The sequence below is a fragment of the Protobothrops mucrosquamatus genome, unplaced genomic scaffold, assembly GCF_001527695.2.
Source record: "Protobothrops mucrosquamatus isolate PMUCROS unplaced genomic scaffold, P.Mucros_1.0 scaffold_241, whole genome shotgun sequence".
Lineage (NCBI taxonomy): Eukaryota > Metazoa > Chordata > Lepidosauria > Squamata > Viperidae > Protobothrops > Protobothrops mucrosquamatus.
The window spans coordinates 182,479-204,439 of record NW_015386317.1 but is presented as its reverse complement, the minus strand read 5'-3'; the positions used below and the strand labels follow the sequence as shown (position 1 = coordinate 204,439).

Below are 21,961 nucleotides of genomic sequence, written 5' to 3'. Positions count from 1 at the left end.
CTCTTTTTAGTGTTTTTTTTTCTTATTTTTGGGGGGAGATTGAAGGATTATAGATGGGATATATTTGAGTGGTAATATTTTTTGTTTAGTAGTTGTTTCTATTTACAAATTTATATTTTAATGATACTATTAATTATATGAAATGAAAATTTTCTTTATGTTAATTAGGAAAGGATTATTGCTTAAATTACATATATAGATATAATAGTGTTTTTTAATTATGTGAATTTTTTTTTTTTTTTTAGTTCATTTAAGGATTAGGTAGATTATAAATTAGTATAGTTGTAATATTTTATTTAGAGTTAAAGGGGTGTGTAGATTGTTAGTATTATAATTGTTTTAATTGGATTAATGATTGTAGAAGAATTATGGAAATATGAACTTGATCCTGTATTCAGCTCCGGGAAGCCGAGGAGGGTATAGGGGGAAAGCTAAAGTTAATGTATTGTGTATATTGGAAGATGTATATTTTACAAAAAATAAAAAATTTTACAAGAATGTGGCTAAGGCTTCATAACCCTTCAGTGGATTGAGAGAAGGGAACCCTCTCCTTTCCCTCTCCAGCTTGCCAACATCATAGAGCGCAAACAATAAGGATTCCCAATAAGGATTCTTATTAGACTCTAAGCAGGGAGTCTACAGTTGCCAGCCAGCTAGGCTGATTTTGCAGATGTATTTGGAGAAGAGGAAGCCTCAGCTCTTCCATTGCATAGAGACTGTGATTATATTATTAATTTGAATCCAAAGGCAAAGATCCCAGCCAAGAGGCAGCATCCAATGTCAACCAAGGAGTTAGCAATGTTGTAACAGTATATGGATATTAATCTGAAGAAGGGGTTTATTAGGCCAATAAAATCATGCTCTTCTACACCTACCTTTTTCATTCCTAAGAAGCAGCCAGATTCACAAGCAGCTGGGGCTCAAAGCCCAGAAGGGGAAGATCCCATGTGCACAGTCCATGATTACAAGGACCTCAACAAGATCACAGTCCAGGATTATTATCCACTTCCTCTAATATTGGATCTACTAGATAAGTTGCAGAAGGCTCGCATATTTACAAAGCCGGATCTCAGGAATACATATAACAGTTCTGTGCATTCCTTAATTGTTATGACTTCTTTCCGAGCATTTTATGGGAGACACCCAAGATTTTTACCTACAACCTCCCGACAAGGGTCGGTTCCTAGCGCAATGAATTTCTTTCAAGAACAACAGGCAGTGCAAGCACTATTGAAGCAGCAAGCTGACTGAAACAAAATGAGCTTAGAAGAGGTCAGTGGATTCACATAAGAAGGATGGACTGCCAATTTCAGAGGGAGACAGTGTGTGGCTTTCAACTACCGTAGTTCTGCTTTCTGATGAACATAATCGGTTGACCAAAAAGGATATGAGAAGGATCCTCTTTCTACCTAGGCTGCCACTATTTTATGAGAAAGAGGAAACATAAAAGTGCACATATAATTCTAAAATTACTATAGAAATTAGTAGAATTAATGAAGAATGACGAGAAATCAGGCACAGTATAAATATTTCATTTAGCTGATGAAGAGTGAAGTGAAATCTCCATGGTTGGAGCAGATGTCTCAGCGTCACCCCAGATGTGTGAGAAAGATTCGGGGATGTCTTACCGCTAGTTATGAAAATAACAGTCTCAGTTAGCCCCTTGGAGAGAGGAAGAAATGTTATGTTTCAAATAGTCCCCAAACACAAGAATATTGTATGCATAGCACAGGAGCCTTCACCTTGACACCATATCGACTTTATGAAGCCTGTGTACCTTAAGCATTAGGCTTCTGGTTGCCAACTATAGATGGAAAGGAGAACAAAAAGTTCACAGATCCCTAATTTTAAATTCCCCCTAAAGAAAGAGGAAAGGATACATACAGTAAGTACACCCATAGAATGCCAAAGGTCACAACTTTTGAATAAGACAGCAAAGGGCGAGGAATAAGGAACCATAAATGAAAAGAGGAAGAGAAAGATAGAGACACAAAACAAAAATGGCAGGACACTCCTGGAAACAGGAGTCAATTTATAAAGCATAGTCACAAAGCTGCCCCAGTTTGACCTACGATCTCTCAGTTAAAAGATGGGGCAGATACAGTTTCGTAAGGAGAGCCAGAGGTGATGCATACAGCCATGTTCATCAGTAAAGGAATCATATATCGTGCACTTATGACCAGAGGTGTTTAACAAAAGGATGAGAGAGTTCCTCATAAGTATGCTGTACCCAGAAGCCTGCCAGATGGGCAGTCAAACCCACTTCTATGTTGTATACACATCATATTTGAAGCAATAACCCAATTTAAGGATTCAGGGCCAGTTGTGTGTGATACGCAGTGCGCTACATTCTACCTGTGGCAGCCATCACCAGATGAGTGGGGCAATTCTCTTATTCTGCTGGACTTGATCTATAAGCTTTATGCTATGAACCAAAAGTCCTCAGTGCAAGCCAATCATTTGAAACAGATTTCTAAGCCCTAGCTGGAAAGATTGATAAATTATTATATTGTAAATGTGGGGGAGGGGTTCCCCCAGAAAGAGGTGGAAGAATACAGATAGGAACTATGCTTCCTTGTCCCACTTTCCTGCAATATTTTAAGGCTGTAAACATATTGGCTCAGGCAGATTACACTTCTAACGCTTCTAAATGATCCTTCATCCACATCCCGTCATATCTATTCTCTGTTTTATAGAGGAGGAGGAACACAGGCTACGCTTCAGTTCACATAGCAAGACCATCTTACAGGGAAGAGAAAATGGCCATATTGCTCACTGACCATCTTCATCTATCTTAATTCTCATTCTGATACCCAGGAGCAAAGTAATATTTCTCATTTCCAAGCCAGGAAGGTGTTCATATGTAGCAAGAAAAAGTGCAAGATCATTTTTCTAAATAAGATAAAAGAATCCATATATGGCATTTGGAAGAAATCAGTTGCTTATCTTGTGGCCCAGAATTGTTTCCATAGGCTAATTCCAGGGTTTTCAGCAAAGGCATTTCTATTGTCTGCGATGAGATCCAGCCTTTCTAATAACTTGACAAATATAACAGGATATTCAGCCATGCATGCAAAATATTTGCTCTGCTACTGAGCCACATTCCTTTCCCCAGAAAAACCACACACTGAATTATACCTTCTCAACCTTTAATTTAGAAAAAGAGTCAGAACTCAGTAGTTCAGCAGATTCCTGGTAGATTCCAGAACTGAGGAGGCTGATTGGTCTAGAGCAAGGGTAGGCAACCATGGCTCTTTTATGACTCGTTGAAGTTGAAGTCCACGAGTTGAAGTCCATGAGTCATAAAAGAGCCAAGGTTGCCTACCCCTGGACTCTAGAGATCCCTGGCTTGCAGATGTGAGAATTGCAATTTCCCAAAATTTACACTTCTGTGGAATTCCTGGTATTTTTTTGAGCCTGATTATTTGCTTGCAGATATTTCATTACCTGTCTAGGTAACAACATTCAGTGCAAGTGAGTTCAGGCTTTGATCCCTATTTATATGCAGTAGCTTGCCCTGCCAGTGTTGCTAGGGTATGGTTTTCTCTTTGGCAGTTCCTTGATCAGTGTATTGTTTTCTACTTGATTGTTTGTCTGATGTTAATACAAGGAACACCAAAAAAAGGTAACAGACCACCTATGCAAAATCTTCCAACAAAATCGATATTCCTGCAACTTTCAAAAATGCCTGACCACTCAACCCACTACAGTACAAGCTATGAAAAAGTTAACACTGACATAAATCAAAAACATCTCAGAAACAACCAGCAGACTGTTACAATCCCCTGGCATCACCATAGCACTCAAATCAACTAAAGCCCTCTAAAACATCTTAAGTAAACCAGAAGATCCAGTAGTCCCAAGAAGAAAGAAAACAAGAGTGATTTATAACATACAGTGTAAAGACTGTAATAGTCTCTAAGTAGAGCAGATAAGCAGGAGACTAGCAGAAGGCATCTATGAAATCAACTAAAATTCAGAAGATGTTAATCTCACAACACTGGACAAATTCAACCATGCTTTCAATTGGGAAACTGACATCTTACTGACAAGCTAAATCCAGTACTGTTAGGGAATTCTTGGAAGCTTGGCATTCAAACAAATCAGCCATCAGTAGAAATATAGAGATAAACCACATTCACACAGCATTCAAAAGAATCAATTAAAAAAGCTTTAGCAGCCAACACCCAGATACTGTAAGCAAGGATTAACACCAGACAAACAATTAAACAATATCCTAATCAAGGAACTATCACACCCCACCTACACAAGCTAGGCAAGCTACAGTACATAAACAGGGAACAAACTCCACATCCACCCCCGCTGATGAAGTTACCTAGCTGGGTAAGGAAATGTCTGCAAGCAAACAATCAAGCTCAAAAGAACACCAAGGATTCCCAAGTTCAACCCTAAGCTGCAAATACTCTCTTCTGTTACCACTTCTACATAGTGTTTAGCAAGATGTGATTCCAAAGACTACTGATTACTTGAGATGCAATGAATTGCTAAATGAAAAGGAAACAAAGAACATCTAATTTTGATTATCAGACCTCAGCATCAGATAATTTATCCAATTCAAAGGATAAATGAAGTGATACTGATGGTGTGAAGTAGTGGAGGGAACAGGTGTTCAGGGGCTTTGTTTTCTGGACATTCTATCAAATCTTTGGACTCTACCCTTATAGCTGTATCAGCTGATGTATTCCCCAAGTGAGGAGTTACATAATTCAGACACATTCAAAGGTAAGGCAAGGAAAGTGAGGTCTTTAGCTGTCACATGGATTTTAAAAGGTGAGATAGCAAATGTTGTGTTTCCTTAATTCATTTTATGTCTATTTCTGCAGGAGCCACAATAGTAAGCATCTGTTTTAAATGAATCTGTCTATTATTTTTGTCTTTAAAGTATGTGGCCTGATTTTTCTTGTTTTAATTTGTTAGTTTTAATTTTTAAAATGGGAATATTTTTATCTTGGTTGATTCTGAACATGAGCTGGAGTTCGGCTTCAACAGAAGAAAGCCACAAAAGGTTTTGGTTGTTTTTTTTTTTAGAAAATTACAGCTATAGCTACATGCTTAATTGTATTTAAGCTATAGAACAGTCTGCATCAGTGCTGTTGATTTAATTGGGCTTACTTCTAAGTAACTAGGCATAATAGCATAAGGTGCAATGAGTAAAAAGTCTTTCCACTGAAGCTCTTTGTTGAAAAAATGGCTGCAAGGAAATGATCTTTGAAAGAATGATGTATCTTCTTGCAGGCTTTTAATGAATGGAGGTTAGGTATGTCTTTAAAAATGTCTCTTTCCAGATGCTTTGTTTAAAGTAGGTCATTTCACTCCCATTACACATACACCAAGTCCAGACTTTGTAATGAGGTTCTGAAACTTAGATGGAGGCAAGACCTGAATTCATATTTCCCTTTCCTTTTCTTCACCAGCTCTGAAGAGGACATCAAATAAACTTAGCAAAATGTATGCCCTTGAAGAATAATTTCAGCTTTGCACAAAATGTAGAAGTGGGATTGTGATGTTAATAGACAGGAGCTTTCATATTATATTAAAAGAGAAAGAGAATCATGGAGTTAAATTAGAAACAGGCTTTGCAAGAGGCCTATAACCTATTCAATACATTTAAAAGGGTATGGAGCAATTTAAATTGTTTCCATGTTGACTGATTGCTCTACAAGTGGACTGTATTTTAATTTTGTGTTAAAATTAGTTGCTGGGGTGACAGATGGAAAACGATCAGCACTTTGATACAGCTATTGCCCTCATTCATCTGAGTCCTAGAAACATGATTCTTCCCTAGCCCAAATCAGATACAGTTGAATTCCATCTGACATTTTAGTATCCATTTCATTTGCATCAGCCTTCCTCAACTGGTGCTTTCAAGATGTATTAGACTGCAGCTCCTATAAGTCAAAGTCAAAATGCCTCCATTCCTAGTAATTGTACTATGTATGGGCTCCAAAGGTTTCAATAACTATACTATGACACCAAAGCAATAGTCAATAGTATCTGCACCCATTTAGTGGTCATCTAGATTTTTGCAACCTAATTATGATATGCCTACTTCACAACTCATAACAAACCATAATCTCCTTTGTTCTGTTTTGCCTTTACCACATTGTATAAAATTCAGCCATCGTATTTTATATATTCTAGCTTAGCACATTGTAAGAACTCAATAATGGCTTATTCAAATAATTGATAAGTATGGCATATTCATAGTTCATTCTGCCAGGAGATACAATTTAGATCTTAGAATATAGTTTCTATTTCTAAGGCTTATAGAAGCCTAGAACTTCCATTTCATGTGTAGTTAATGGGACTCCATGGCTGTTTCTTTTTGTCTTTTTACGAATCCTCTTTGGATTCCATCCAACATGATTTTCTCAAACCTCTTCAAACCGTTTTTTTCATTTCTTTGTTTTACAGTTCAGTACTCGTTCATTTTGTAAGATCCAATCTGGATCGATTGGGTTGAACATTATCCTGGGACATGTATATTTGCCCTTGTTCATTTTCTCTATGACTAAATCACCATCTTCGTTCAGTAGTCCTTCAGTTCTAAAGGCCACAAAAAAAGAGGCTAAGAAATTATTGGTTGTCCTGTGCTATGTCCTAAACTCAAATTAACAAACAATTGCTTTGTTCACACAATAGGGTATTTGTATGCACTTGCCCGCTTGTATGGGCTATAATACTCTAATAAATCTGCAGTAAAGTTTGTTTTTAAGGACAGGTGTACATTATGTTTCAATTCTATTCTAAGCTTGAATCAAATTGTTACCGTTTCACTAAATGTGTTCTGACTAACCATTATTTTAAAAGTTATTTTAAGATTGGAACCCTTCCCATGAGATTGGAACAGCCTGTTTTGTACAATGAAGCAGCTCAAAGTCTGAATGTTTTACACACTCCTATTTTCAAGATACCACAAACTTATTGTTGCTATTTCTGCAGCATTCTTAAACAAAGCTACCATTTAGAAATTCAAACAATGTAGAACATGATATTAAAATAATTGTGGAAGCCATTTGCAGATGATAAAAACCTAAGTCAATTTAGTACTGAGGCTTAAATGAATCAATGGGAATTACTCACACTGTATTATTTACAGCGTAAAACTCTACTATAAAGAGGCATATTAAAGGACTTTCACGTGATGCCTAAAATAAATCAAACTGTACAAAATCATGCTAGGAGAATCAGAAACTTTGTAAATGGTCAGTAATAAACCCTAAACTTATTCTGAGAATCTGGGCTGAAATGGTACAGAGCCTTGCAGATGACTGGACTTGATTAATTAGAACATAGATCATAGAATAATAAGAGTTGGAAGGGATCTTGGAGATATTCTAGTCCAACCTCCTGCTTGAACAGGAGACCCTATCCGTCTCAGATGAATGATTGTCCAGTCTCTCTTTAAAAGCCTCCAGTGATGGAGCACCCACAACCTCTGAAGGCAAGTTGTTCCATTGGTTGATTGCTCTCACCTTTAGAAAATTTCTCCTTAGTTCTAGATTGCTTCTCTTCTTGAGTAATTTCCATCCATTGTTTCTCATCTTGCCTTTTGGTGCTTTATACAACAAAACATAGGAGTGGAGTTCTTGTTCCCACGTGATCAGCCCTTCCATGTCTTCTCACCCCTTTCCCTCCCAACAATTAATTTTTCATGGCACTTGAACATGCCCAATGTTAGCTGTTTAATTTTTTTTAAGGTATATTTCATTGGTCTTTACCACAGCAAATAGCCTTTCTCTTCTTTCTTTCGTTCTCTTGTAGCAGATGAAAAATTCCCCTTTAAATATAGTCCTGGCAAACTGAGAGGAAACCAGTATAAAACAATGATGACCAAAGACGAACTTGAAGAGGAACAAAGGTAAGTTGGATTTTCTTTAAATTCAACAGAATCACTCAAGATTCTGACCCCTCTTGTTTTCCTCTAAGTTGCAGTGTCATATCAAGTATAATTGGTCTTAGGTTTTTTTTTTAGCTTTCCCAGTTGAACCAGTACAGTCTTCTTATAATCAAAGATTAATTCTTGGGTGATGTCTCAGTTATGAAGAATCTTGCCCACTCCCTTGGAAATGGATCTGTTGGCTGCTTCTCATTTCACAGAGCATTTGTCAAAGTAGCAAGATTTACAGTGGATGATCAGGTGCCAAAATCACTAAGTAAGCTCAGTTTAAACAAAACCTTCCCATAAATCTTGTAGTTCCATGCCTTGGTTCTTATTATGATTACCAAGCACATTAAAGTGATGACAGTTCAAATCTTCATGTCCCCCATAAAAAAAATGAAAATTTCTTCCAATCCTAACATTTTACAAAAATTGTTTTTACTCACCATAAATGCCAAAAAGTATCCGGGTCAAATATTTCAGTTTACCATTAAGAAAACTGTAATGGTTTCCTGACTTGCAGACATTTGGCTATTCAGAAATAAGTTCAATAAATTATTTGCTATCTCAGAAATTGTTTAGGAATAGTATGTTACAATTGCAACACAGATGCAGTTAGGAATAATTATATACTGATAAGAGTGTGCTTAGAACATTGTTTTTCTGGTTTAAAAATAGTTTAATACTGTATTCCCTTTTGTAAAGGTCTTGCAATTCTGGCTTATATTGTTACTTAGTTTTTTGCTAAAATTTGCTTACAGATTTTGCTCCATTATGTTTACTATGAGCTAAAAAATGTGTTTCTAAATAGAGATCCAAAGTCTGATCCATTAATGATCTGACTAGATGAGGTTCATGTTCTTGCAAATTTAATCAACCCCATAAAGCCCAATCCTTATTTTAAAAATACATTCTTCACAACAATTCCATTGTTGCATTATTTAGCCCTTCAGTAATAAAATTTCTAAACTATTAGGATATACAAAAGTAAAAACTATTGTTCTTTCATCTATCGGAGTTCAGCTGAAAATTCTACTAAATCTATAAAAATAGTATGTTTTGGAATAGAATATTCTGGTAAGGGGGAAAAAAGCTGAAATAACATATAAACTCATAATAGGTAATCAAATCTAATGTGATCATCGCAAATAAAAGTTCTGTGGAACATTTAAGGAAATAAGTTTTTATCAAACCATTCGGTTTAGATTTAGATGAGCCACTAAATCCAGTATCATTTTGTTGCTTTCAGTACAAATAATTTGGTTCCTTTGTGGATCCTTTCTTTTGATCAGAAAGCTGCACATTTCTTGAGTAACATGATGTGGATGGGGAAAGGGGCATGGTAAAAAATTGGGTGCATGAAACACAAAACTGAATTTGGTTTAATTGAAAGTTAATTGAAATTAAATACAATTAATTAAACAAAGCCATAGTGTGATTATTACTGTGTATTTGATTTTATATACTAAATTAAAAATTACCGTATTTGTCAAAACTAGGGAGAAATTGGAGTCTTACTATCATTTGGGGGTGGATTACTTGTAAATCTGGGGCATGAGTTGTGCATACTTCTACTAGGAAGGATCAAATCCAATGGATGAGTTTTTCTTTCTGCTGAACAGCTGTGTAGAATTTCAGACAAGGCAGCTTTTGTCAACCCTTCAGGGCTGCAGCATGAGAAGTTGCCTATACCAGTGTTCCTCCTGTTTAACTAGGAACGTCAAGTCGTCAGTGCATATGTGCCTCCTATTACCCAGTTCTTGATCTTAACCCCAAAAATCTAAACTGGTGGTTAGTCATTTATACTGTGGATATTTTTTGGCAGGACTAAGCAATTATGTAACCATGTAGAGAAGACAAGGGAATCTGCGAGTGACTTTAGCAGGTATTAAATGTGTATATATAGGAGGCATAGTGCCCTAGCAGTTAAAATGTTGGGCTTGTTGGCCGGAAAGTTGGCAGTTTGAGACCCAAGTACCACTTGATGGAGTGAGCTCCCATTTTTGCCCCAGCTCCTACCAACCTAGCAGTTCAAAAGCATGAAAATGCAAGTAGATATATAGGTACCACTTTGATGGAAAGGTAGCAGCATTCCATGCACCTTGGCGTATAGCCATGCTGGCCACATGAACACGGAAGCGTCTTCAGACAATGCTGGCTCCATTTGGCTAGGAAACAGAGATGGGCACTGCTCCCCTAGAGTTGAACATGACTGGGCAGGGGAAAACTTTTTCTTTAAAAGTGTATGTATTCAGTTTAAATATACAGATAATCCTTTTATCAGTCATAATTTGGAGAAGGGTGTACTACTAAGACAAATGATATACCAACCATATATATTGGTGGAAGAAAAACAGTCTTTCCTAAAGTATGGGTGTAGTAGTGCATTTATCTGTTGAATTGTAGGTCAGGAAGAGACCTGGAGCCACCTTGTCAGCTCCACTGAATGTCTTACAAATGGTCTCTTTGATCAAAGAGATACTCATTCCCTGTTCTGTTGAAATGCCTTCAGACATTGTTAGTGCAATGTTTCTTTAGGAAAGAGTTTTACAATAATTTAACAATACAGCAAAGATACAAATGCACAAACTTTAATTATTTGCTGAGGTTCATCTTTGAACAATCAGTGTTCATTTTGGTATACATTTTATTTAAGGCTATTGTATATCACCATCAAAACTGTGAGCCATCTCGGACTACAGTATTATTTACCTCCCATTCTTCCATTGCACTCACAACATTCAGGGCACAGGGCATATTTGCATTCATGTATGAATCCCAAATGAGTTGCATTCCTTTAATTATACTTTTTGTAAAAACTGGAATTGTAGGCTGCGCGGTCCAACAAATCAAGATTCCTGGAGCATTCCTCCATTATCAAATATTCAACAGCTCTCACAGTCTAATATGCTGGACTCCTATCATTACTACTGATACCAATACAGTATCATTTCCAAAATTATTAGCTAGTTTTTAATTGAGGCATCGCTGGCAGGCAAAAGAGAGTCTAGATAACTATCCCATTGCTGTGTTCATTTTTGCTTTGTGAATGGTGTGGTTCATATTTATTTTCTCAATTTCCTCTGCCTATTGACGAATCTAGTTTGACTAGTTATGACTAGATACTGTCTTCCTGGGTATTAGATTATTTATTTGATTCTATTGGGCACTATGAGAAAAGTGGCATCAATGAGCCTTTAGAGGCTATAGCTATAAACTTAGATAATGCTGTGGCTCTATAGCAGTCAGTCATGCCCAGCATGCTCCAGTATGCCAATACTTACCAGTTGTGTATCACAGGCAGCTGATCAAATATGACTATTATTTGAATTACATACTTCATTATACAACAAACCAGTAAATGCACTTTGAGCCCTCTGGAACTAAATGCAAAGCTACAATTCTGCATCAGTTCCAGACACTATGTGCTACGCAGGCCTGCTTTGACAATTGTGCAGATCAACCTTCTCTGATGTGGTGCCCTCCAAATGTATTCCATCTGCCACCTTGGTTGGAAATGTTAAGGGTTTGTAACCCACACATCTGAAGAATTACACACTGGAGAAATCAAGTGTAAATGTTAATTTATCAGGCACATTCTCAGGAATCCTATGTCATTCAGAATAAGTTGCACTTGGAGTGGCTTTGTAAAATAAAATAAATACAGAAGAACAAATGCAACAATAACTAAGCAGGATTCCCTGACCTTTGTTACACAAGTGTTTAAAGATAACCCTTATCTTTTACTTGACACAAACCTGAGTAACTCTCTAGGACAGCAGTTTCCTAAGGAAAGAAAGGGTTTGTAACAACCTTTTCCACCTACACCCTGATTGCAGCTACACGATTGACCCAGGGTTTCCTGTGTCCTTTATCCACTTTCCAGATTCACCTGCCCTACTTAATGCTTGCTGCCTTGGCCTGTGCAGAGCTGTTTGCAAATTCCTTCCCCCCCCCCCCACCTCTTGTGCTAATGGGCATCTGGCAGACTGTTGCATTTCTTCTAACGGTTTCTCTGTTTCTTGTCATTGTGACCTTGTCTGTCTGTCTGTGTTTGTTTCTCCCAGCTTTTTTGTTTTGTTTTCTTTTTTTTTTTTCCCCTCCCTCGGAGAGCTGGTGGTGGCACCAGCAGTTTTCCATTTCAGGCTTTTCCAAACCCTCCTCCTTTGTTGTGGTTTCTTTGGGCAGGGCTGCCCTCAGGTAAGGAGCTACACTGAATCAGCTGAGGAAAGCCATGCCATCCGCCCTTCGAGCCTTTGGTTCTTCATGCCATGTGCCTACGTGTGCACCCTAACCCTCCCTGGCTTTCTTTCTTTCTTTCTTTTTTCCTGTTGGGCATTGCCTGGCATTGCTGCCATTTTGATGTGACCCAGGTTTGCTGCGTTTATTATATTGCAGGATTGAGCTGACCTCTGACCTCACCTCCCTGTAGCAAGTACCTTAGGTCCTCGGCCACAAACATTTCTTGCAAATCTTTTTGGTAAGGAGATGATATTTCTTAGAAGTAGTGGCTCCACCTATAACCTCTGCTAATGTGACTGGAAACTAAAGTTGACCATGTTTCCCCCTCCCCCTGCACCTCCTCCCCTTCTCCCTATTCATAACTAATAAATTAAGTCTCCCTCTCCTCTGTGCCCCATTTCATTTATCAGGAGCACCACAGTTCAGTGGAAAAAAAAGAGGTGCACTTTTGCCTAGTGGAACATATGCTGCTGGCCTTTCCCATCTATTACCTCACTCACAGTCTTTAGCTAAGGGGAGGAACATGTCCCTCCAATTTGAAACCTGAACTTTGGGCAACTTGGCTAATTCAGTGAGTACTGGGTGGCAGTTCTCTACTTTTGGGCCTGGAGGAACTGTCTGTCCAAATCGGTCGCAGGTCGCAGTTTCTATGGAGGAGACTAAAGCTGAGAGAGTGGCTTGCTTGATATCAGTAGAAAAGTTTTGTTTTTCAGTGTAAAGGTCCTGCTCTTAGCTCTACTGTGAGATATCGGTGGCATAATCAAAGTACATGCTTCAATCTCTTTTGTTTAAATAAGCATCTGTTGAGCACCATGGATGGTCCTGTAGATTTTTGATATTTTGCCTTACAAAATACAGTGTCTCCCATGTTCCCTCTGGTATTTATAAGCCTATTTATAAGGGCTTTGCAGACACCAGAGAATAATACTCCTTAGCTTGTTATATAGGCATCAGAATAAATTGTCCTGCTTCCTCAACGTGCTGCCCCTACCCACTTACAGAGAAAGCTCTTTGCTTGAGTTGCATGTCTTCCAGAAAAAGTGAGGATATTGCTCTTTCTTTTTTGCTGCTCTCCAAGCTTGCTTGTACTCCTTCAGGAATCAGGCAACATGAAGAGGGAGAAAAACAACAGGCAGGGAGAGCAGTCAGTCAAAGAGGCTCCAAGGGTTATTCATAGCTCCCTACTGAGGCACCAGCTTCAGCCTATTCAGTCAAGTCTATAACTGATATTTAGATTGTAGGTACGAGCTGCAGTTTTTCATTAAATGGCAGGCATTTAATGCACTCCAAACGGGTTAAATTCAAATTGAGTCAGTTCCAGGCCTACAAATGTACATCCAATTAATTCCAATCGGACCTGTATTATGTATTTATTTATAAAACAATTTTAATGCACGCTTTGAAGCTTGAACAATGGTTTTGTGCATATTTGTAATTCTAATCTTTTAGTTACTATGTTGTATTTTTCATTTTTCCTTGAAAGACAACACTAGGGAAGGCCTCTTAGTGGCATGCTCTCATAAGATGAAGATGTTTTCTTACTTGAAATTGCCAACAAAATCCCTTTTGCTAAATTGCATTATTTGGGCATATCTCCTTCAGTTTTTAGTAACTAGTCTTTTCCGGAGGAATCTTGAGATGTAATTTTGGAGTGATTTGTTGTGTCTTTCATAACATTTCTCAAACGTATATTTCCTAGCATATTTGGCAAATTGTTGAAGATTAAATTGGTATTACATTGGTATTATGAGCCGTGGTGGTGCAGTGGCTAGAATGCAGTATTGCAGGCTAATTCAGCTTACTACCAGGAGTTCGATCCTGACTGGCTCAAGGCTGACTCAGCCTTCCATCTTTCCGAGGTCAGTAAAATGAGAACCCAGATTGTCGGGGGCAATAGGCTGACTCTGTTAACTGCTTAGAGAGGGATGCAAAGCTCTGTGAAGTAGTATAGAAGTCTAACTGCTATTGCTATTAATACAAGGTGTTTAGTATTATTTAAGCAACAGGGGAGACAAATCTTCCCAACTGCTGTTCCTTACTGAAGTTGAGAACATAATAACAGATTTGTAGATATTTATTCTATGGGATGGGGAACCTGTGGTCCTTTTAAGTGTTTTTGTTTTTTAACCATTGTCACTAGACCTACCCAGGGCAAATGGGAGAAGGGAACATATTGGGAGTTGTAATTCAGCAACATTTATAGAACTGAAGGTTCCCTACTTTGTAAATGCTCTGCCTGTTGCTAAAGTAACAATAATACAACAGATTTAGAAAGGGGAAACCTGTTTTTACAAACCGAATGTGTACTTCTAGTCATTTGCTGCAAAACTTCTTTTATCACGTTCCTTTCAGTGTCTCAGTTACAGAACATCCAGCGCAAAAACACCCTCCAAGTTTGTGGAAAATTAGAAATTAATAGAAAAGAAAGTGAACAATGGTTGCTAATTATTATGTTTGCATATTACCTCCAGGATAGAGATTTATACATCTGAAGATTAGATGCTGGGAATTAACAGTGGGAGAGGCTAATACCCTCAAATCCTGCTTAGGCACTTCTTAGAAATATAATTACATATGTAGATCTCTTTCCCTTCTATATTGCATGGAGGAACTTTCCTTGTCATCATGCTTTCCTACTTCCATTCCACCAGAGATGGGGAATATGGAATGAAGATCGTTATAGCAGTATCACATGTTCTGTTAGCTATTTGGGGGAGAGAAGATGTACAAATACTGGCTTACCAATAGGCATTCATTTATCAGATGAGGAAAGGAGTGAGATATAAAGTAAGACAGAGATGCTCTTCCAATTGTCCTTGCCTTTCATCTAAACTTCAGCGATGAGAAAAGCTTGCAGCAAATTGGATACCACAATCTCAAACTCAAATCACCTAAATGAAAGAACAACATCTGTCATTAAAAGCTATTGGTCCATAATCCCTTGCTGAAATCCAAGAAGGTACAGCAAGAGGGGGCAGAGTTTTCCATTTGAGGTCTGCTTCTTCTTTTCTTTAAAAAAGAAAAAAATTGTCTTCTTATAACAACAAATCGGTGTGTAAACTATACTTAAATTTGGACTGGAAATTCATAACAGCTCCTGTATATAAGCCAAAGGAGCAGAAGATTAATCAAGGCATCCAAAAAATTTTCCAGTTTACCTTTTCCCAAACACCAGCCTTCATAAGGGTGGGGATCTCTTGCAACAGTTACCCCTTGGCATCTGCTAACCCTGCTCTTCAGTGCATGCTCTTCTGCTAACTTCTCCATAATTTTTGCTTGCTGAAACCCTGTGTGTTTATGTGTTGCCTTGGGATGATAAATACCTTCACCTCTTCATGTCCTTTGCCTCCTCTACACTTGCCTCCTCCTCCTCCTCCTCCTTCTCCTCCTCTCACTCCTTTGCTTTCCTATCCAGCATGGTGCTTCTTTGGGATAAGAGAGGCTGGTAAGTTTCTGCTCCTTTTTTCATTTCATCTTCTGCAGCACGATAGAAGGTTGGGCAAGAAGGATGAGCAAACACTTTGGGGGAGTTGGTGCACTCAATAAAACTGCCAAGTGTTTCTTTCCCCAGCCTGGGGTTTCTGGATGTCTTAGACTACAGTTACTGTTTATTCCCAGTCAAACCAGATTGGGAGCAACAGGTATTGTTGTCAAATTTCAGTTATTGCCCTTGTCCTCTTCAGGGTATGAGGGTAGAAAATGTTACTCTTCAAATTAAGTTTAAATGCTGTTCAGTCTGTTAACCCAGGGGTCCCCCCGTGGACCAGTACCAGGCCGTGGCATCCGGTCTGCACAAACAAGCAAAGCCCCATCTACAAGATGCAGGCAGCACACAAAACCGTGCACCCTCCGGTCTGCGGAAAAACCTCTCTCCACGCAACCGGTTCCTGGTGCCCAAAAGGTTGGGGACCTCGGTGTTAACCCATGAAAGATTTCCAGAGCAGACCACTTTTCATAAGTCAGCTTTTTCACCTGGGTGCCTTCCAGCCATAGTGAAATCCCATGCATTGCCCAATAGGTTCACTAAGGCTTCAGTAAGCTATTTCATCTGGATTGTGATTTTGAGTAACTTTAGCAATGACCTGATCCAACCAGTAGAAAGACCCGGATATTGCTGCAGATATTATTTGTGAAAATAACCTAATGCACATTTAGTAAATTTTATTTACTAAAGAAGTAGGATAGAAAAAGCAGATCAGTTATAATCTCCCAAATATCAGCAATCTGGCTCACCCAATATTTTCGGGCAGCAAGACGTATTTCTTCTAGCAGTTACCTGGTTTGGGGCACCAGAACACCTTGTGAAAAATTCAGCAACAATGTATGGAAAGAACTGGCAAATCAAAAAGATGCTTTGGACTACAAAGTAGCTGACTGCTCTATGCTTTTACAATTGCTATTATTTTTCAAAAGCAGTAGTAAGTTTTCTTAACTGTACAGTCCGATTTTGTATTTTGACATATAAAAATTTGATGGGTTTTTTTATGCCTGTACCTGATTCTCTTTTGTGACACATTTCCTAAATGTGCCTGGCATAGAATTGATCTTGGCTTTTTTAAAAATTTATATTAAGAAATAAATCACACTGGAGAAAATTCTAGCCTTTTGGGGTTGTCTACATCAGGAAACAGATTCAACAAGAAAATTAGAAGTCAACTTTATAGAAATAAGCTATATTAACAGAACCTTACAAATCTGGTTGTGTTTTTCCTCTCTTCCCACTTAGTGAGTCCAGGGGGAGCCAGCCTGAATCTCTTCCAAATATTACCTTTCCCCCCCATACTTTAAGGATTGCTTCTGTCTTTTTTTCTGGGTCTGAGAGATGGCTGCTGAATATTCCCCTCAAAACCATCTCCATAAGACTCTACAGGAATTGTAGAGTCCTTTAATGGATATTCTTTTTTTCTCTACAGCTGCAGTATTCTGCTCAAGAGAATGGGGGGGGGGGGGAGGATGACAAGGAAAGCTACTTTGAGCCCTTGATTGCTTTCCATTTTTGCTCAGCTTCTAGTTCTCATTAGCCTATCTGCAGTTTTCACAGTATATTCTTCTATACTTCATAGAATAGAATTCTTTATTGCCCAAGTGTGACTGGACACACAAGGAATTTGTCTCCTTATTCGTATTTCTGACCCTGTCATGGTCAGCCATTTTCTGCCTGCAGCTAGATGTTGTGGGTGCAGTTCTTTGATAGCAAGCGATAAAAGGTGAGTCAAAATCAGGAAACTATCAGGACATTTGAAAATTAGCATCTGCCATGGGACTGTATGAATGAAAGTTTTACCATTCTGCTTCATTCATGGAATTTTGAAAGAAGTTGGATGAACTTGTTTTCCAGATATAACCTTCGAAGCTCCCAGTTTGAAAGTCAGCTCTCAGCTTTGACCTGTATTTTCCAAGTATGTCCTCATAAAAGAGATGATAAGAATTAGATAACATTCCATCATATTAAACAGTTCCATAACAAAGAATTACTCCAGGCAATTTTAGAGTTTCTCAGGTAAAACATAAAGGCATCGGTTTAAATAATAATTGTTAGTATGTTAGCAAAAATAAACCATTTTGGAATGATGGTAGATAGGGTGTAAACTACAAGCTATGCATGATCCCCTAACTATAGTTTTTGCAGCCCTGAAGGTTTTCAGATCACTGAGGTAATTCAGCAGCAAATGAACAGCAAACCTAGGGGGGAAATTGGTAAATTAAATCTGAAATAAATTTTACATGTCCAAGGAAAATATTCCTCCTCTCTCAGCCCAAAATCAATCAGAGAATTCTGCTGCTTTTACTATGGTATTGTGGTTGCAATAATAGTAAACAATAATGACCCGAAGCTTCCCAAAATTTCTGTAGCTTTGGGCTAAAGTATTAGGATGTCAACCTGGCATACCAATGACTTGCTGTAGTGTTGTTGAATTAACTGTCAACGCTGCAAATACTGTATATTCTTGCTTTGACAATATGTAGAACTGTCTGGTATTTTTATAGTTAAACCAGGCAACAGGGAAAAAGGGAGGAGAATAAGGATAGCCCAGGAAAAAGAAACGGGAAGTAAATCACATCTTCCAAGTTGATTGGAAGATGTGAACCATGACCCCAAAATAAGGGGGGGAGGAAATATGAAAGCAAGGGGATATGAAAGCAAGTGAGTTCCTTCTCCCTGCATTGTCAACTAATCTTATAGTATGTGCTCGGAAGAAATATTTCAGCTGAAATAGATGGAGTTAGAAAAGCTTTAACAGAGCTATTAATGTTGTGACGACAACATTAATGACAGCTTAAAAATAATGACTTCCAAATGTTACTCGATCTGTTTGCCCCAAAGTTACTTTACAAAATGGGCCATTTAGAATATAGCTGTAAATGAGCACACTATATATCACTTAAAAATAAAGCATAAGCACAGGCATATCAGAACAGTACAGTATAGAATAGTTTGTTGGCCACTTTTTTAATAGAACTAATCTCTAATTACTTATAGCTGGAACTCTGGGATGGCCCGTTTTTTTTAATATCAATCATCTGTTAAAATAAAACTTAGGAACTAGCTATATATTGAAATATCACAACGGTGCTTTTTCCAAAAGGCAACTAGACTTTCTTGGGTTTTTTTCTTTGAAAACATTTTGCTTCTTACCCAAGAAGCTTCTTCAATTCTAACTGTTGAAATAGCTGTTCTTGGGAAGAAAAAGGAAAAGACCAAAGAGATTAGAAGTGGCTTGTCATCCACGTGGACCAATCTTTTCCCTGGGTCTGTGGCCTGTTTTTACCTGCATTTTAGATCTTATACTTTCATGTCCACATATTTCCTACCTCAAAATGTTAAGGAACTAACAGCAACTATAGACAAAGAAAATGTGTGGGGAGGTGGGGTGTGTGTGCAGAAGAGAGATTTGAAGGCTTAATCTGCTCCTGGAGCTTCAGATTGTCCATTTTAGGTTTTAATCTCATTAACTGCCAGCTGTGTAATTATAGATGGTCATTAATTCATAAATATTGCTTCAGCTGTCCTCAACTTAAAAGAGAAAAAAGGTTGTGCAGCAGTAAGACTTTTTGCAACTTAAAAAGTACAGCATTTACATTTTATACATTGGCTGATATTTAAGAACTGGATGTTATGTACAATCAAATAGCCATTTCAGTAGCAGTCTATGATAAATGGTTTACAAGTATCCACATCATCACCAAACGATCCTCACCAAGCATATGTTTTCTTAATATTTATGAACCTAATATTTGACTTACAAAAACACGCAGTTGAAAATGAAAGTAGCATTCCTAGACTGGATACATTTTTGGAAAGTGTTTGCTACCAGTACAAAAAGGAATTTGTTGATAGCTATGCAGTATGACAGTCCCACTCATTGCAAGTTCCAATTCTGGGCTTGGCGAAACTGGCTTCTGACAAATAGAACAGCTCATATTTTAATCCCCACATCTGAACCCATAGGGCTGGTTCATGAGTCTGAGCAACAAATCACGGGATTGCTAAAGAAGATAGCACTTAGTACAAACACAGTTCTGTATTTATCTTTTCCCCAAATGTCCACGAGATCCTTGTCAGTTTTCACTTGATAGGGTTAGAAAGAAATGTGAAATGTTCCTGATGGAAAATGAGAGGTGATGTAGATACCGTACTCATGTTCTTGGGCATAGGCTATCCTGCTGCAAACGATGAAGTAACCTCTTAAAATGTGAGGCATCCTTATGTTATTTGTGTATGCCCAAAAGGTCTAGAAACTTTCCTTAAAACTCCTTCCCTGCACTGAGTTATTCTCCTCTTATTAAAAAATAAAAGCATTAGTAATATATAACTAACCCAAGGTGACACAATTAAAATGTATTCTCTTTATTTTCTTCTTGTTTCTCTTTGCAGAACTGAAGACTATATGAAGTTATCCCTAGACTCTTCCTAAGACTTATCTTTTGGCATTTTTAAAGGCTTGAGGAAAAATAAAAGGGCCAAACCCCAAACACAACCGAAAAGTATCCCTCAAAATATAAGACTTTCTGCTTGGCTGAAGCTGAGTTCCTCAGATTCATTCCTTGTAATATCAAGATTGGAACAAGTTGGGGTGTCTGGTCTGGAGAATTATATGGCTAGAGAAAATAACAGACTACATTGTGAGGGTTCTGTTCTTGGATGTAAAGTAAGACCGCTGGGGGAATAAAACAAGCAGACTTTGTTGTGTTTGGTACTCCATATCTGCAGTCCTCCCCCAAACAAAACAAAAAGAAAAAAAGATTAACTAGATAACCTGGACAAAAATGATCAGTTATTGTACAATGGACCTGTTTTCTGCCTGGATGGTAGAACAAGCTAGAATTGACCCCTTTTCACCTCTCTGTCCTGGACCAAAAAACCTTCTAGATAAATTTGAAGACAGAACTGTAATATATTAAACCTTCTGAAGGTTCCTTCCACCCACAGATGGAAGGCTGGTTGCATGATACAGACTCTGGCCTCTTGGAAATGAAACAGTATTTCATCTTGGACAGAAGGAAGTCCTAAGAAACAATAAAGATTTACCCTATAATCCTATATCATATACACATAAGTTTAGAAGTTTGTCCCACTGAATTTAGTGGGGCATACTCCTAAATAAGAGTATAGGAGTGCAGTCTTAGTATAACAATTTGTGACTAATTTTAATTACAATGATTAAAAGCACTTCATTCGCTAATTCTTTTGTTTACTTTCAAGCCTGTTCCCAAGAATGGAATCTGAAAATGTGAGCTATGGAATGTAAAATGGCCCCTTGGTTACCAATTTTACATTTCCTAAACAAGATTAAAGATACATCATTTTTTTTGTGTTGTGTCACTATTCTGTCACCACATCAATTTTGATGTTTTACTGATAATCACTTCCTGTTTGATAGATTGGATTTTTTTAAAAAATGTTGCTCTCCTATATTTTGAGGGAAAGCTTCATAATCCATCCCCAGTAACTTTCTGAAACAAAATCGTTATTATTTGGAAATACTTGAAATTATTTAGTCAATCATTCTTTGGGACACATAGGTTTAAGAACTGTTTTCCTCTAGACTAATTCCCTCTCCCCCGCCCCCAGGCTTATTTAAGAAACAGTAGGAAGCTTTGACATAATTATTTTTTAAACGGTAAGCTTCCATTCCTATATCTTTTTTCACTAATATAGTACAGTTTGCAACCCAATCCCATTCATATAAGGACACTCTGCTTTGAGATATTTGTTAGCAACCACTTTGCCTCCAATTCACATTGATAGACTCAGTGTTCAAAACACCATTAACTATGCAAAGAATGCCTTATATACAATATAATCTTTCAGTATGCAGCAATACATATATAAGGAAAATGCCTAGTGGCAATGAGCAAAGCTATCTCTTCAATAATGACAAATAATGCTGTCTGAGTGGGGGGGGGGATTTGTTTTGTTTTTTTTCTAAATATGAAGGTAGATCTTGTATAAAGGATTATATAATTTCTAGCAGTTTCAAAATGTATATTGCCATTTTTCAGTTCAATAAACATTTAAATAGTTTTCATGACTGGTCATTGTGTTTGTAAATATGCATAGTAGGCACACAGCTCTTGCTTCCAATAAATTCAGATTTGAATTTGAACTAGAAAAGATATGATGGATTGGCCTTAGAAAACAAAACTATACTTTAAATTCTTACAAGAAAGAAAGTCATTCACAGTCCCCAGAATTGAATATTACTGAAAATGTATAAAGAGATCCCAATCAAGCATAGCATGCAAAGAAACCTATGACTATTTCTGAACTTGAAATATTCTGCAAAGAAAAGTAAGAAAACATTTCAAAAGCAA

General features: G+C 37.7%; 1 long non-coding RNA gene across 1 annotated transcript in view; it reads left to right on the top strand.

Annotated features, from left to right (window-relative positions):
• Positions 1-21,671, top strand: part of LOC107300785 — a 24,805-nt gene extending 3,134 nt beyond the window's left edge. Inside the window, exons 2-3 of the long non-coding RNA XR_001549246.2 lie at positions 7,786-7,882; positions 20,022-21,671. This is a non-coding gene — a long non-coding RNA (uncharacterized LOC107300785). The remainder of the gene's footprint in view (positions 1-7,785; positions 7,883-20,021) is intronic.
• Positions 21,672-21,961: the final 290 nt, after the last annotated feature.